Source organism: Haemaphysalis longicornis, unplaced genomic scaffold (genome assembly GCF_048455015.1).
Source record: "Haemaphysalis longicornis isolate Haplotype H1 unplaced genomic scaffold, Haemaphysalis longicornis Haplotype H1 scaffold_9, whole genome shotgun sequence".
Classification (NCBI taxonomy): Eukaryota; Metazoa; Arthropoda; class Arachnida; order Ixodida; family Ixodidae; genus Haemaphysalis; species Haemaphysalis longicornis.
The window spans coordinates 88,568,305-88,583,895 of record NW_027526460.1 but is presented as its reverse complement, the minus strand read 5'-3'; the positions used below and the strand labels follow the sequence as shown (position 1 = coordinate 88,583,895).

General features: G+C 45.6%; 1 protein-coding gene across 1 annotated transcript in view; it reads right to left on the bottom strand.

Moving 5' to 3' along the window:
• LOC144153922 (uncharacterized) overlaps positions 1-15,267 on the bottom strand; it is a 39,808-nt gene extending 24,541 nt beyond the window's left edge. The window contains exon 1 of the mRNA XM_077685696.1: positions 15,062-15,267. The gene's annotated coding sequence lies outside the window, so the exon portion shown is untranslated. The remainder of the gene's footprint in view (positions 1-15,061) is intronic.
• Between the last annotated feature and the right edge of the window lie 324 nt (positions 15,268-15,591).

The window sequence follows — 15,591 nt, the reverse complement described above, 5'->3', positions numbered from 1 at the left end:
TAGAACCATACTGACGTAAGGTAAACGTCTCTGAAATAACCTATATAATCAGGAAAAAAGGGAACGGTCATGCTACCCACATTTTATTTCCGGCAACAGAACCTATGATGTCATATGTGGCAGCTCTGAGCTTGGCTGAGGCCGGCAAAACGAAACGCAAATAAGGCAGGGTTTATAAGCTAACCGAACAAGTTACTAGCGCTTAAACTTGGCGCAAATTCTTTTCATAGCAGTAAGAATTTTGGAGTCAATGATGAAAGTCACGAACTAACACGTAAACACAGATGCAGTTAGTGCAGCCCTTTGCCGGCTGACACTGCGTAACACAGCCGTCGTACGCGTTGGATTTTTCTGACACAACATTGAGCAACTGACATGAGCGGCACGGTATTTTACATTACCATGTTTGTCGAGCCATACCTTAAGTTTAAGGAAACAATTAGTATGAACCCTAATAAAAATACGGCAGTTATAGAAGTTCGGCCAGATGCAAAGTGCGAACACTAGCACTTCAGCGGTATTGCAGCGCCATCTATGAAAGTCAGCAATGACCAAGATAACCAAACGGCCCTGTATGAGATGGTAGCATCCCTGGTCAGCAGGCTATCATTAATTTTAAGGCCCTGTCTTTGTCGAGGTCATTGTCATTGTCATCGACGTCATTTTACGTCATTGTCGACATCACGAACACACAAGATCTAGTGGCAGAATTGAAATTTTGGCTTATAATGTTCATTTTCTCAGTGTATAAAGCATCGTTTGCTGTCGGACAAGCGCTGAGTGCACTATAAAACACATAATATTTCGAATAAAACAAACTTTTATTTTGTCTGCACGGCCCCACTAAGGCTCGCAATTTTTTCCGCGTCATGCTAACGCGGACGCAGACGACGCGTAACCGCAAAATATTATACAACTGCGAACATTGGCACTCGACTAGCCCGCAGCACTTTTCTCTTGCGAATTGTGCACTCACGGCGACACAAGACAACACAGGCACAGGTTACGTGTTGCAGGAGCCCTCAAGAGCGTTCGTGACACTTATCTGTGATGTGCGCTTTTGGTGAGCGGAAAAGCTGCGCACAGAAAAGGTGGAGGTCATAAATAACGTTTCATGACGCATGGGTTTACCTGCGCAACAAGGGACGCTTAGTGCACACTTACAAACAATCATTATCACTCTTTTTTGCTCTAGTTTGAGTAATGTCGTTGCGTGAGGGAAGCTTTGTGCTGGTGGTTTAGTCCTTCAGCGACGAAATAAAACAAGCGGTTAGCGCGAAGGTTATACGGTACCGGTTTCTGCAGTAAGCGAGGTGAAAAATGTCCTCGCTACTCAGTGAGAAGGGAGTAAGGCCTTTTGAATTGTCCAGGTTTCCACCCTATCCCACCCGTTTGCTGCGCAGCGTTTTATTTTAATATTTTATCTTAACAAATGACTTCCATTACATTTCGCTGCAGCAAGCCATTCCTATATACAGGTTGCAGCTCATTCGCCACCTGCTGCGTCAGTGGCAGAGGTGGCACTCCCAGGTGCAATACTGCGAATGCATAACGCCCGCGGGCCAAGAGATGGCCTCGCCACAAAAAAAAAAAAAATGACTTGCCCTAGCTAGACAGTTAAGCCAGCGAACTAGTGCCCTGCACTATATCGATCATATCACGCATTCACCTCAAATTAGCTGGCTTTTTTTACATTGAGCAGATATCCTGTGCCAATTCTTGCGAGAACCTCGACTATTTTGTATGTACTTGTCATCCCTACGCAACATCTATACTTGGTGATGAAGGCACCTTGGACTCATTTATTTTATTTTATTTTATTTTATTTATTTCAAAAAACTCCAGAAGGTCCTCTGGGGAGTGTGTTACATGGGGTAAGGCTGGTTACACTGGTGTCACAAAAACTACAAAAACAACAAAATAAGAACTAAAAATGCCAAAAATAATTTACGCCGCTAGAGTGGAAACAAATAGGAAAAATTCAGTAGAACAATAAGAACAGCTATTGGTGCAGTAACTGGAACAAACTACACAGAGTATTGCCACACGTATTATTACCACACGTCATTTGACAGCGCAAGAGCTGAGTTAAAGGAGGCAGTGGAATGATGCACTTTATACTTGATATTTTTGCTCAAAGTATTAGTAAACTTCGTGGTATTCGGTACAGTAACAATTTTTGTTGGTAGATTATTCCAGTCTATTGTGGTACGAGGAACAAATGATTCGGCAAAAGCAACGGTACGACATGTGATACGATTGATTTTGCATGAATGATCTCGACGCAGAAAAGTGGCTGTGGGTTCACAGATGAATTCGTTACAAAGGGACACATGCTAGTACAGTTTGTGAAATAATGTTAACCAAGATATGTGGCGACGATGCGACTTTTTAATGCACGACTTTTTTAATGCACTTACGCTAGTATAGGGTGAGTATTCAGAAAAGATCTGAACGCGGACTCATGATCGGAAGTCCGTTTTAAGTTGGCAATCTTCTTCAGTCGTGAGTGCGTTCGTGACATTGCGCGGAACAAAACAAGGTTGTCATTTCTAAAGTGCTCTCGATAGCACACTGTAATCAGAAAATCAGGAAATTTTTATTTCTTCAACATCGCCTGCTGTATTTTTTCAATGCCAAAAGCATCGCCCGCTTTACAATGCGATTGAGTGGGACTTCTGTTTCGGCTACATGTCGTAAGGTGGGGCTCCAAGCTTAACCGGGATCACCCGGACATAACTGGATTCTAGAGCGGCTTGTTCCTGGTTGCCAGTATTTGAGAACATTTGACACCGCCGAAGTAACGGCGCTATGGCCAGCGAAAGAAAACTCAGGGACGCGGAGGGGAACGTTTTGCCTATACGTTGCCGCTTTGCACCACCCTCCGCCCCACCGATTAACCGATCACGTGACTAAAGCACTGAGAAGGCTAGGGATAGGGGGAGAGTGGCAGGAGTAGAACGAAAGGGCTCGTTTGGCCGCTCGAGGCTGATGCGTTTGGCATTGAAAAAAATTGGCCGCGTATCTGCTCCTTTCGTTGAAAATGTCGTCAAAAGACGATAGTCTTTGTAGACAGTTGCCAAAGAAATGCCCCCCTTTGCTTTCCCGCTCACTTCTCATGCTGTTCCTGTGCCGTCGCGCTCATTCCAAGGTAAACACACTAAAGGTTTGCGCAAGGCGATTTTAATTTACCGGGTTCCTCGATGCCAGCGCTGAAGTCGGCGGAGACGCGCGAAGATGGAGGCGGCCGACTAGAAGTTTTATAGAGCCGCGTGGCCGTGCTCCACGTGCGTTCCAAGCAGAACGTGGAACCTTTCGTTGCTGTTGCCGCGTGATTTTTCATATGCCGCCAGGAGGCGGCGGTTTTTTGCAGTAAATGTAGAGTACCATTTGCGGTCGAAAAACCAAGCATTCATGAATTTTAATAAAGGAGCACTGTAAATATCTCTTGTGTATTAATTTCCTGTCTTATATTTGCGTAATGTCTTGTTCTTGTTCAACAAAGTTGGCAAGTATGAACCTATAAACCGGGCTCACACGTTTACATGTGGCTGTGAGTATATAAGACTATTGCGCAATATCAGTTTTACTTTGGCCGGGTGGCTGAATCGAGTCACAGACAGACAGACAGACCAAAATTTCTGGGTTTAAGTAGCCCAAGAAAGTCTATCGTCTTTAAAATACAGGACGCGATGTCTTGAAAACGCGCTCAGAACATAGGTAAAAAGTCATCCGTAACGTTAGCCGATATGGCTAGTAATTCATTCATAAGGTAATATTTACGGAAAACAATCCAAACAAAATTATTACACCGATGAAATACAGCGCGAGCGAGAGAGATATATTGCCCATTTTGTTAACATGGTGACGTGTACTGATCAGACATTAATTTTTTTTTGTGCTATTTGTGTTGAGTGTTGTATTTAGTGGTATACCGTTTGGCTCCCAGGAAAAAAATAGCGCGGTGACCGTACAAATTGACGTTTTTGGCATATGTAAATTACATAGGTGGGTGGTCCTGGTGCCTAATTGAGGTTGTATCCCATTGAATTAACCGTTACCATAACGCTAAGGTTGTTTCTTCTGTCTGTCTGTCTGTCTGTCTGTCTGTCTGTCTGTCTGTCTGTCTGTCTGTCTGTCTGTCTGTCTGTCTGTGCGCATCATCAGTATCAGTACAACTAGATATAAAACGAAGGCATCTTCCATATAACTACCATCGCTCCTGTTCTGCAGTGCCAGAGTGCATTGCTTGCCCCAAGTATTCTAATTTCACCTCTCCACCAAGTCGGATAAACGATCCCTTCGTCTACTTCTAAAGCCGACTCTCCGGAGCCACTCAGCTAACCTGGTGCTACACCGATTGGCAGCTCTTCGTATAATACGTTCAGCCCAAGTCCATTTCTTCTTTTGTGTACGCGAGGATTTTATTGTAAGTACATCTGAGTCGAGAGTAGCAAAGCGGGTAATGCCAAGATTTTAAATGCGGAGCATTTCTTAGGCTCGCCTGGTCCTCCGTCATTGACGGCGGCGCCGTCCACACTCACACTGCGCATGCGCAACTCTCCTCCTTACACCCACAGCTCCGCGATACTACACTATATAAAAAAGAAATAGTTAGCGGCGCCCGGTTTCGATCCCACGACTCTCTGGCCGCAACGGGAGGTACGCGGTGCTCTTCCCACTACGCTACAAATCCGGGACAGGAGCAAGTGCTACGAACGCGCCTTATGTCCTTGACTCATTCAAACTACGTCAAGAAGCTACTGATACAACGAAGGCACGCGAAGCTGAACGTCAACGGAAACGACGAACTGAAAACTTTAGAGGGGGATGGTGAATTTCCTGTGGGAAAGCTGTGGTGGGAAGCGCCACGCGCCTTGCAGCTCAACCAGCCCCGTCCGCAGCGCCTCTGATGCTGATTGTGGCAGGATGCCCCTAGGGATTGGCCAACCAAAGAATCCATCACGAGATGGGTTCGCGTTCAACCACCGTCGTCATCTTCCCGTAGGGGAACCGCCGAAGAAGAAGAAGAACGAGAAGACAAAGCTGCGAAGAGGAGGGCGTGTACATTGCTCTCAGCCGGTGCACCAATGTCAACAACCTTTACCTCACCAAAGCTGACGGAGACTACCGATTCTACCACAGAGACAACATCGACAAGAACATGATGGACGAGTTTCGGCGCCTCGAGAACCACCGCCTACTCACCGTAACACAACAGCACTTGCGTGCCTTTGCCACCGGTGTGGACCCGGACGCGGAATTCCCTCTGGCGCTAGTAAAAACCAGATCACTCATCATAACGGCAACACAATGGAACCACACGGAACCGCCACGATGCTTCGCATCCTTATCAGGGTTCCCCACGGGAAGATGGTGTAATTTTTTTTAATGATTTCCGATTATTAATTATTTCTGTACCTGAACCCAATTTCTGGAAGACGGAAGTAAATTCATCCTTTCTGATGGAACCAATGATAAAGTGAGGCAAGATTAGTTTCCACAGTCCGGCCTTTCGGAACCGGGATCAAGTAAAGAACCGCTATTTGTTAAATTTATTATCCAAGGACTAGCCAGAAAGATCATAGTTCTTCCTGACAGAGTACGCAACTATATACCTCGCGTGCTTAAGTGACGACATATTGTTATATCTTGTCTGTATTTTGGTCATTACCGACAAAATCCTTTCGCAAACACGTAAGCATTACCAACGCCAAAGAAAACACTAACCGCGGAGATTGCGTTACTTTAATGACATAGTGCAGATAGCAATTATTTTTTTTTAAAGACACAGTGCTTATATGAAAAAAATATTGCCCGTCACAAAAACAAATCCAACAGGTGAAAGGAGAATCATAAAAGCAGAACGATGCACGTGACATGAGAATGGTGTCCGTTTTCTTCTCAATTGCCTCGCTTTATTTCCATACACGCGTCGTATACGTGAATTAGAAACAGCTGGCAGTCAACTCTTACATTGTGCGAGCAGTTTGTTGTCCTGTCAGTACTTTGCGTGTCTCCAAACACCTTTGATAGGAACCACCCATTGGCCTGTTTCAAAGGCCGAAGAGGAAGTGTACGCAACGCGTTCTGGGTACGAAGGAGCAACGTGTGTGGCTCTCAGCGCGGAAAATTGCGACGTGTCGGCGGGGAGCATTGCGCCATCACGCCGAGCGAAATGCCTGCCAAGTGCCTACCTGTGGTGGGCGGCTCGACCATATGGTTGCGTTTAACTCAGCGTGTGTCGCCAGCTGCGTTCGTTTCCGCTGGCATTGGTGGAATATTCCCCGTGACATGCAGGAAGAGAGTACCAACAGCGTTTGCCTGTATTATAAATTCGGCTGCGCGACCAACTGCATCTAGCTCTGTCATGGGTATAAGGTGGGGCCAGGCTTACTCTCTGTCACTTTCATTAACCCACTGGTCGAACAGTGGACGGTTCATCTTTAGGAACTAATATCTTGCGGTTCTTCCTGCGTATCCCTGGACGAAAAAAAATTATTTATTTCTTAAACCGCGCTAGTGACTCTAGATTTATGCTGGTTAGCGTTAAGATGTTTATATTTTGTCTTTTTATCGGACTGGTTTCTGCCGTTCTAAGCACCGTTCCCCATTGATTTTTCCTTTAGCATTTTGTTCTGTCTCATTTTTAGTATTTTGTTGTTTTCTCTCTTACAATTCTTTCTCCGCAATGGACTATACCCCACATCACAGGAGCCATGTCCATCTAGCCCTGCCGCTAGCAGGGCTCACCTCACTAGTTCACAATAAAACGCTCTCCCTCCCCCTCTTTCTTGAGTGAGAGAGAGATGACTTTATTTGATGCCCGAGATGGGTTCTGAAGGGTAGACGACTTGGACGGTCTCCCTCCCTCAGCCATCAGCCAGGATTCCTTGCATCCTCGCGGCGGCTTCGGTCTTTCTGACTGTTGTGAGTTGTTCCTCCGGTGTGGAGCTGAGCAGAACAGTCTCCCATTGTTCTGCAGTCTTAATTTTGTATCTTTTAAGTGTATTTGCATCGGATTTGCTATTATAGCCCGTCGAATTTTTTTGGTGCTCATGGCAGAAACTTATCATGTGTTGTAGGTCGGCTCTGCTGTTGCACAAAGTGCAGAGGTTTGAGTAAAGGTCTGGGTAGCAGCGGCTGAGCGAAACTGGGCTTGGAAAAGTGTTTGTCTGCAACCGTCGCCACGTGACTGCCTCTGTCCTGGAAAGTGTGTGGTGGGCGGCTGGATATTTGCATCTGGATAACCGGTAGTGATTTATTATATCCCTGTGTGTGACTAGCCTGTCTTTGTGAAGAGAGACATTTTTTACTTTTTGGAATGCGCCGTTTCCAGATACCCGCTGCCGTAGTTGCGAGAGTGTAGCTGTGTCATATATAAACACAGCCAACCTGTGTTTTTTTTTTTGTTCTTGTTCTTTCGCGCATGCGCACGAGGTTGCGCCAGAGGAGTTTTCTGCATACACGAGACCACCGGATTTTCCTTTTGTCTGGACATATAAAGCTTCGCTTTAAACACTTTTCCGCACTTTTTTATGCGGTGACGCGAGCGTTGGCGCAAGTCAGATGCCTTCTCCAGAGTGGCTTTTGCCACTATTCGCGTCATAACGAAGGGCGTTTGACGCAAGTATGCTCAGTTTCCGGAAACGCACTGCGATCTGTGACTTTTCTGTGACTTCATTTTTGTTTGTATTCTGTTATGAGTGTTATTCTGTTGTTCTGGCAACAGACAGCTTCGAAAACGTTGTTTTCTTCCGGTATTTCCGGCACGAATAAATTCTGTTGCAAAGGTCGGGCACAGACTGTCGTGGCACAGGAACAAATAGCGCCAAGCGCTCTATTCCTGGTGTTAAGTTTCCAAAACGGCCCGAAAGTTAATTCGACCACCCACAGTATATTGACAGCGATGATATCTTATGTAAAAAACCAGACAATATTCACCATATTCACGTTAAATTAGCGCAAGTTACGTATTTTTCTCCGCTTAATCGTTGGGTTCACCATTCACCTCTTGGTGTATTGAGAATGGTGCTTGATGTAAACCATCACCTTTTTTTTCTCCTTTTTTAGATTTTCGGCTCAGGAGAAACAGGCTCATACATGCGGAGAAAATTTTATTTTAATGCGTAGCATTCTTTCCCGACTAGCCCCACAGACAGTACCGTGTAACGCCCTGCATTTTCGCAAAATTGCAGATTTGGCAAAAGTAACACCTGTTTTCGTTATAGTATGCTAAATGGAGATAATTGGTGGAACAGAATTTTGAAAAACCAAGAACTGAGAAACATGTTTGAGAAATAAAAGTCTTACAAAAATGATGTGACTAAATAAAAAATCCGCATCTAATATACCTCCTCCAAAACCTGACGATTAAATGAAAAATGCCCGCAAAAGGACGTTCAAAATGCCAATAAAAAAGAAACAGCGAAAATGGGCGAACCGTGCAATACCTTGCATTTCCACAAAAATACAGATTTGACGGAAGTAACACGTTTAATCATTATCATAGTTACGTAAATAGGGATAACTGGTCAAACAGATTCTTGAAAACCAGAGAAAAAAAAGAATAAAAATACGAAAATGATGTGGCGGAATCAAAACTATGTATCTTATACGTGTCTTCAAAAAACGATGAGTAAACTAAGAAAGCGCGAAAATAACGTTAAAAATACAAATATAAAATAGCGAGTATAGACGAACCGTGCACTACGACTTGCATCTACTGAAAAATACATAATTGGCGAAGTAATGGTTATAAAGTAATCCCTATAATGGTTTAACTTTAGAATATTGGCAAGAAAAACAAGAGGAAACTTAAAAAAAATAACCCAACGTCATAGTCAAACCTGACTGTAAAGAAGTTGTACTCTAGACCAGAGGCTTAACAATGCTAGGCATAGTAGACCATTTCTGCAGGCTTTGACTTTATTTTTGTTTTCGACGTTGAAATGCCTCTTCCTAATGTCGACTAGACAGGGACGACCCACGCTTCTCCCTCATTTTGTTATCGAACTGTATGTGGGCTATGAAATGTTCGCTGGGATCGTCGCATTAGAAATCACAGCATAGTAGGGTTGACAGAACGGATGATGGGATCAAGAACACGCCCCGCAACATTACGTTTTTGAGCGTGACTTAGTAACCTGCCGCGGCGGCTCAGTGGCTAAGGCGTTGTGTTGCTGAGCCAAAGTAGGCGGGTTCCATCCGGCTACAAAGGTCACTTTTCAGATTAAGGTGAAAAGCGAAAACGCCCGTGTGTCGAGATTTCGGCGCATACTTGAGTTCCCCAAGCGTTCAAAACTAATCCGGAGCCCTCCACTACGGCGCGCATCAAAGACCAGGTGTGTTTTGGCGAGTTAAACATGGTAATTTGAGTTTGAGTTTACTTATTTTACTCGCTTAGTACATCGTGTAGGCCATAAATGGTCAACGCACCCGTTGCCAGCTGCTTTGACAATTGTAAAGAAATTCATAAAGTAACTCTTTTCTAGATTTAGTACGCCATAACTAGTAGTCCGCAGCGCAAAACGTGGATGATAGGGACACTTACGTCGGTGGTATGAAGTAATCATTCACATTTCTTTTTTATACGCCCCGTACCGTGTTATTAACGCTTGCTGCATACGAGTAGGCTACGCTGTTGCCGCACGTGATATTTACCCGCTTTGTGGCCGCTCCTAAGAAAACTACTCTGTCAAAAGTATTTGTCGCGTCAAAATTGTTGTTCCCCAATTCTGAGAAAGTGACTTATCGCACCTCATAGCGGATGACTCTCACGAATGTTTTGCCAGTAGAACATCGGCACGTGGGCGTATACCGATGCTTTGTTCCCGCCGAGAAACGATTACCTCACTTTTTTCCACTCGCTTTCTCAAGGTGCGAAACACTAGCTTTCTTTTGTTGTCCTTTATAATGTAATTTTTGTTACCTCGTGCTGTCATTAAGACCCCCATTATACCTTTTAAGTATTCTGTTTGAAGAAGCAAGCTCCTGCTTAGGCTGGAGCTAGCCTCTCCAATATCTATCTATCTATCTATCTATCTATCTATCTATCTATCTATCTATCTATCTATCTATCTATCTATCTATCTATCTATCTATCTATCTATCTATCTATCCCTCTCGCTCCCTTTCCCTCTTTCCCCCCCCCCCCCAATCTCTCTCCCTCCCTTCAACGCCTTAGGTCATAGCTGTCTTTGCATCACGAAGAGTTTCCTCGGCGTTGTTACTATACTAAATGACGGATCGGTTGTCTTTTCGTGACTCGCATAAACGGTCATGACGTTGGTTACCATCTTCCCAACTGTCAGGGAAAATAAATGACTCATCTAAATTTTAAATTGGGTGTTTGCGTTCACCTTCTCTGTGCTGTGTTTACTGCATAAACGCTCTGCTATTGCGATCGGTCACTGCGCGCTGCCTGTACGTATTTTCGTAGCGACTGTTGCCGGGAGAAGCGCATGTCCAGCTGTTTTTCCCGCGCTCGCGGTCACAGCTTGATTTTTGCTCTTTCCTGCGTCATGTGGAGGGGAATTTTATGTGCCACTGAACTCCTTGTTGTTCAGGGGCAACACATGTTGCGGACTGGAACACGTCACCTCTTGGGCCTTCCTGCTATCGCTTCACCGGCAATGGTCTAATTAGTGTCGCATCATGGCCACCATAGGAGCAGTCATAGTTGGTTTCACCCAACGGGACCAACCGCTTCCGCTCACTGACTAGCCAGAGTCACTGTACGCTCGCTTGTACGTGAGCGGAAGTGGTTTGTCCGGGTGGGTAAAATCAAGAAAGTCTGATCACTTGTCGTCGCGAAACGACACCAGCGAGGATTGCTGTACTGGATGGGAGCAGTCAGTCTTGATTTTTACGCAACCGGCCAAACCGCTTCCACTCACTGACTAGCCAGCGTCACTACCAATAATTATCAGTGACTCTGGCTACTCAGTGAACGGAAGCGGTTCGACCGATTGCGTGAAATCACCCATCCCTGCTCCCATGGCCGCCTTGATGCGGCACTATTTAAACCGTTGCCCTTTTCACCTATGCGGTACAGTAGACTTCTGGTTAAGCAAGACTCGCATGGTCGCATTCCTATGGTGCATCCTACTCCATGACCCACAGGCTTAAAAACCATCGTGCATCAATACGAAACGTTCTACAAATATAGAAATGTGTTCAAAATGGCGTAGCTCGCTTATTTTCTTAATATGTCACTTCTGTACTGAAATAAGGAAATAAACTCTCTGTTGCTAGACAGCTAGCGCCGTCTAGTGAAAACTAGATAAACCAAACTGTGTTTCTTCTTTATTATTTAATTCGGTAATGATGCGATATATTTCTCAAAGAAACAAACTTTGCCATTAACAACATTTATGTGGATTTGCAAAGCTTTTCGTGCTGGTACACAACGATTTTTGAGCCCATGAGTCATGAATTAATGACTCCCAAAGGAATGTGATCAGGTGAGTACCCATTAAGCAAGAGACGCGTGATCACATTCCTATGACAGTTACAAATTCATGATCCGCAGGAGAATTTCTGCTGTTTCACGGAAATGTTACTGAGGGCGTAGTTTGCTTCTTTCAAAAATGCATCACTCCTGTACTTAAAGGAGTACTGACACGAAAATTTTGTAGCATTTTTATTGCTTTTATTGTTGCTTAATTGTCTGGCGATCCGACATGGCACTTTAAATACTTCAGTGCGTGATAATTAATAACATTGAACGGCCTGAAAATCGTTTGTTTCGATTTCCCGTGCTTTCAGCCCGAAAGGCACATATGACAGAATCTCGGCATGATATCACCGCTTTGTGCGGATGTCAAAACACTGCGGAGGCCGGTGCGGGCGTTGCTTCGACCGCGCTGCTGGCGGAGCTGAACGGCTGAGCTGCTTGAAGGTGCTAGGCCTACCATAGCGGCGGAAATTCGATGACCGCTTTCAATAAAAGTCCTGATGGCAACTTCTGTTGCGATTCCGGGCTATATTATCGCTTCCTTTCACGTGTGTGGAACTTTATTTTTGCCAATGGTGCCTTTCTGGGCCGCAGTAATGTCTGTAGCTCTGGCAACGTGCACCCGTTTGTGAATGCGCCGGCGCTCAGTCGACGCTCTCGGTGTCGCGCGCTTGAATTGACGTCACGAGTTTTTGACGAGCGCTGGCTGCGTCACTTCTTTTGGCTACCACGGCATGATGTCACGCTGATGTCCATTTGCTGAGAGCTGCTCCGCGTGCTGTTCCGTTTGCGGGATTAATGAGATCCAATTAAAGTACGTTCTTCGCGTCGCAGGCCGCTCATATTTCAGCCAGGGTATTCTGTTGAGTAAAGGAAGCGAACTGTGCAATAATATTAACGCCGGAAATTGGTGTCAGTACTCCTTTAAATAAAAACAAAACGTCCGCTTGCTGGACGGCGACTGCCATCTAGTGCAAACTATACAAAGATGTGTTCGTTGTTTATTTTTATTTCACTGCAGCAGTGGCACGTTTTTTAAGCAAACTAGGCCCTCAGGAACATTTCAGGAAACTTTAAAGGAGCCATGAAGAGAAAATACAACTTCGTTTAATTTGAAAGAACTAGGATTCAGTATCTCACTCAGCTCCATTACAGCCACAAAAGATGTTTTTGACGAAAAAAAAAGCAAGAAGTACTTAAGAACTTTCAAACTTTGCGCCACAGTGACGTGTTATGAGCAAGAATGACGTCATACGGGCCAACAATAAAACATAATTTTCAGTGGGTTAACTCCACGTTAGCATTCAAGGGATGCGGTCAAATGGAACTAGAGGCGCCATTACAGACATCCAGTCATGTGTCGTCGCGACAGGTTAGTTAGGCGGTCGCCAATCGCAGAAACAAGGTTCCGTGACGTCATAGAAAAGTTGCGGGAAATTGGCTACGGGGTCGCGACTGCTTCACACGTTTTCTTCAATATCTCTGTCATTTGTTCGAAGATTGCGATGATATTGGTATTATTGTTATCGGGACTAAGCAATCTTTCTAATAAACCAAACTTGTATTTTGTCTTCATGGCTCCCTTAAACATTCGCTCCGTCTAGCTTCCTTATTAGCTGCGTATTCTCGGAAGTATAACGTCAGCTTCGCATTGCGACATGTCGGCATAACTTTCGCATCGATACGCGTCGGTGTGTCGACGACAGAGGAGCTCAAAGTGATAGAGTGGAGAGGGCACGTGGAGAGAGCCGCGTTGAGAAGGGGCAGACCTGCCTTAGCAACGGCGCCAACGTTGGCAGGGCGTCAAAATGATGTTTAGCTGTCCTATGCCCAGGACAGCAAAAAGCGGAAGTTGGATCAGGGGTTGTGCTGATATCAGGTTCAGGACTGTCAAATTTCGCGGGGGAAGGGGGTGAGATTATCACGCATTCTGAAAGTCATCGTTGGATCTACAGTTTTTTTTTTATTTTTTGAGCTTTAGTGTAAAATTAAGACTCTTTCCTTTCGTTTTCTTTGCTTTAGTTTTCACCATGCAGCAAGTTCCGCCGGCGCAAGCTTCCTACGGAGAGGTACCGCACTACGTCGTTGGTAAAAAATAAAGCTCGTTCAAACGCCGCATGGGTCTAGAACGAAGTGTAGCCCTCTGGATAAGCATACCACTCCCATTCACCCAGCCACAAATAGATAAAATTAAATACGGGGTGCTCTCTTCACCGAACACCCGTATGATGTTTTTTCTGTATGTTCCTCGGTCATTTTGATGGTGCGTGTAGGAGCTCATTGTGGTGATAACCGTCCGTTGTGCCTCCTGTGGCGTCCTGGGGCTTAAGCTGGAATGTGTTGTTCAAACTGCGCCTCAAGCCTTGCAACCTTCTCGAAATATAAATATGAACCAGACTACCATTTTTGTAAAAAGTTCACCACCATTTTCTTTTTGCTGTACCGGATTCGTTTACTCCGTCACAGTTACGGCGCTCTCCACCTCAATTTATGTCCAGCCGACGGCAAATAATGTCACCATGTAATAACGTCACGTGTCAAATAATAACGTCGCCTGGACCCACTGTTCGCCGTAGAACTCGACCGTTACCCCACCTTTGGCTCCGGTTTGGCAAGCGACATGACGCGGCCCTAGTGGTCACGTGAGTTTACGCAGGCTGCTGCAAATAGCTGGGTGTATAGCTCGCCACTATCGTTTGCCGCTGCTCGCTTATCGCGAGGCGTATCTCGGTGGCCCTGGGACCACAACACAGCGCCTGAAGGTTGGATCGGGCGCACGCGCGGCAGACCATCCGGTGAGGGTTTCTCGCTGCCGTAAAGCAGAAATAACTATGTGCTATGTGTGCGCTCACCACAAAGAAATGTCAACTTGTTTTTGTCTCCTTTTTATGCACACAGCAACCGATGACAGGCATTGGTTACGGACTTTATGTGCCGTCGCAACCACTGGCCGAAATTCGCTGGAAGGGATTTTTCGTGCGTGGTGGTTAGTAATGGTTAACTTGGCAAATGACAGTCTTTACATCCGTCATCATGAAATCAACCCGCTGTCGCAAAAAACCCTTCAGCCGTTTACTCTCGGCGTCGTCATGGTTTCATGACGGCTAACGCCGTTCCACTCAAAAAGTTTGTCGCAATACTGTCAGTCGGTTTCGGATTCGCGTTGATGGACATACCGCCGCAAAACAACGAATTTCGTATATCCTAAACATCCTGCCTGCAGTGAAGATATGGACAAACATGACTGGTAACTGATACTTCCTGCCCGGTTTAAGTTTTCTTCTCATTCATTTCTCTATTTTTTTTTTAGAAATGGATCAAAATAAACTCAGATTACCTTAGGTCTGGGTCAAATTAACAGCAACGATACCCTTCGAATCCGATAACGGCCAACACGATAACGAAGAGGTTGCTCGCGCCCTTATCTCAATTCGTCCAGCACCCCTTTTTTGTTTAGGTTGTTTTCTTTCCTGTATTCTTTTAGAGGTGGAGTGAAATAAAATCACCAGAAATTACGTTCAGTCCTTGTGAAATTATCAGCGACGATACCTGGTGAATCCGATAAACGGCAGCGCGATAATGACGGTATGCTCGTGCTCTCACCTTGATTCATCCAGCATGGTTCAAGCGCCCAGAAACAGCTTAGGGTGGGAGCTCGGGTTCTCTCGGTGCAGCAGTGTCGTCGCTCGGCGTCGGAATGCGCCGCTCGACGCACGGCGGGGAGAGGCAGGCGGGCGACGAGCTTTCCCGGCTGGCGGCAACAGTTCCGCTCCGTGCGTGTTGACTACGGGCGCCCGTGCACAGGCGGTGCGCAGACCCGGCGCCCAACGTCGCCCCAACAGCTGCGGCTCCGCGTCGCGACCACGTGACCACCATCCTGAACGTTGGGAATACCATCGAACAAAGAAGATCCCGACTGGTGGAAAGAGCACGCTCTTAGCGACAATGCGAGTATCTTTATAAAACAGGGCCGTTGCCGTGCGTAAATCGAGGAAAAACTGTTGTAACATCTGTCAAAGAGAGCTTCATTTTGATTGACCGCTTAATGGCATTGTTTCGCGAAGCAGCGTAGCATAAAAAGAGCGACGTCTTGCGGTGACAGAGCTACAGTTGCGCCGTTAAGCGGCGCCTAA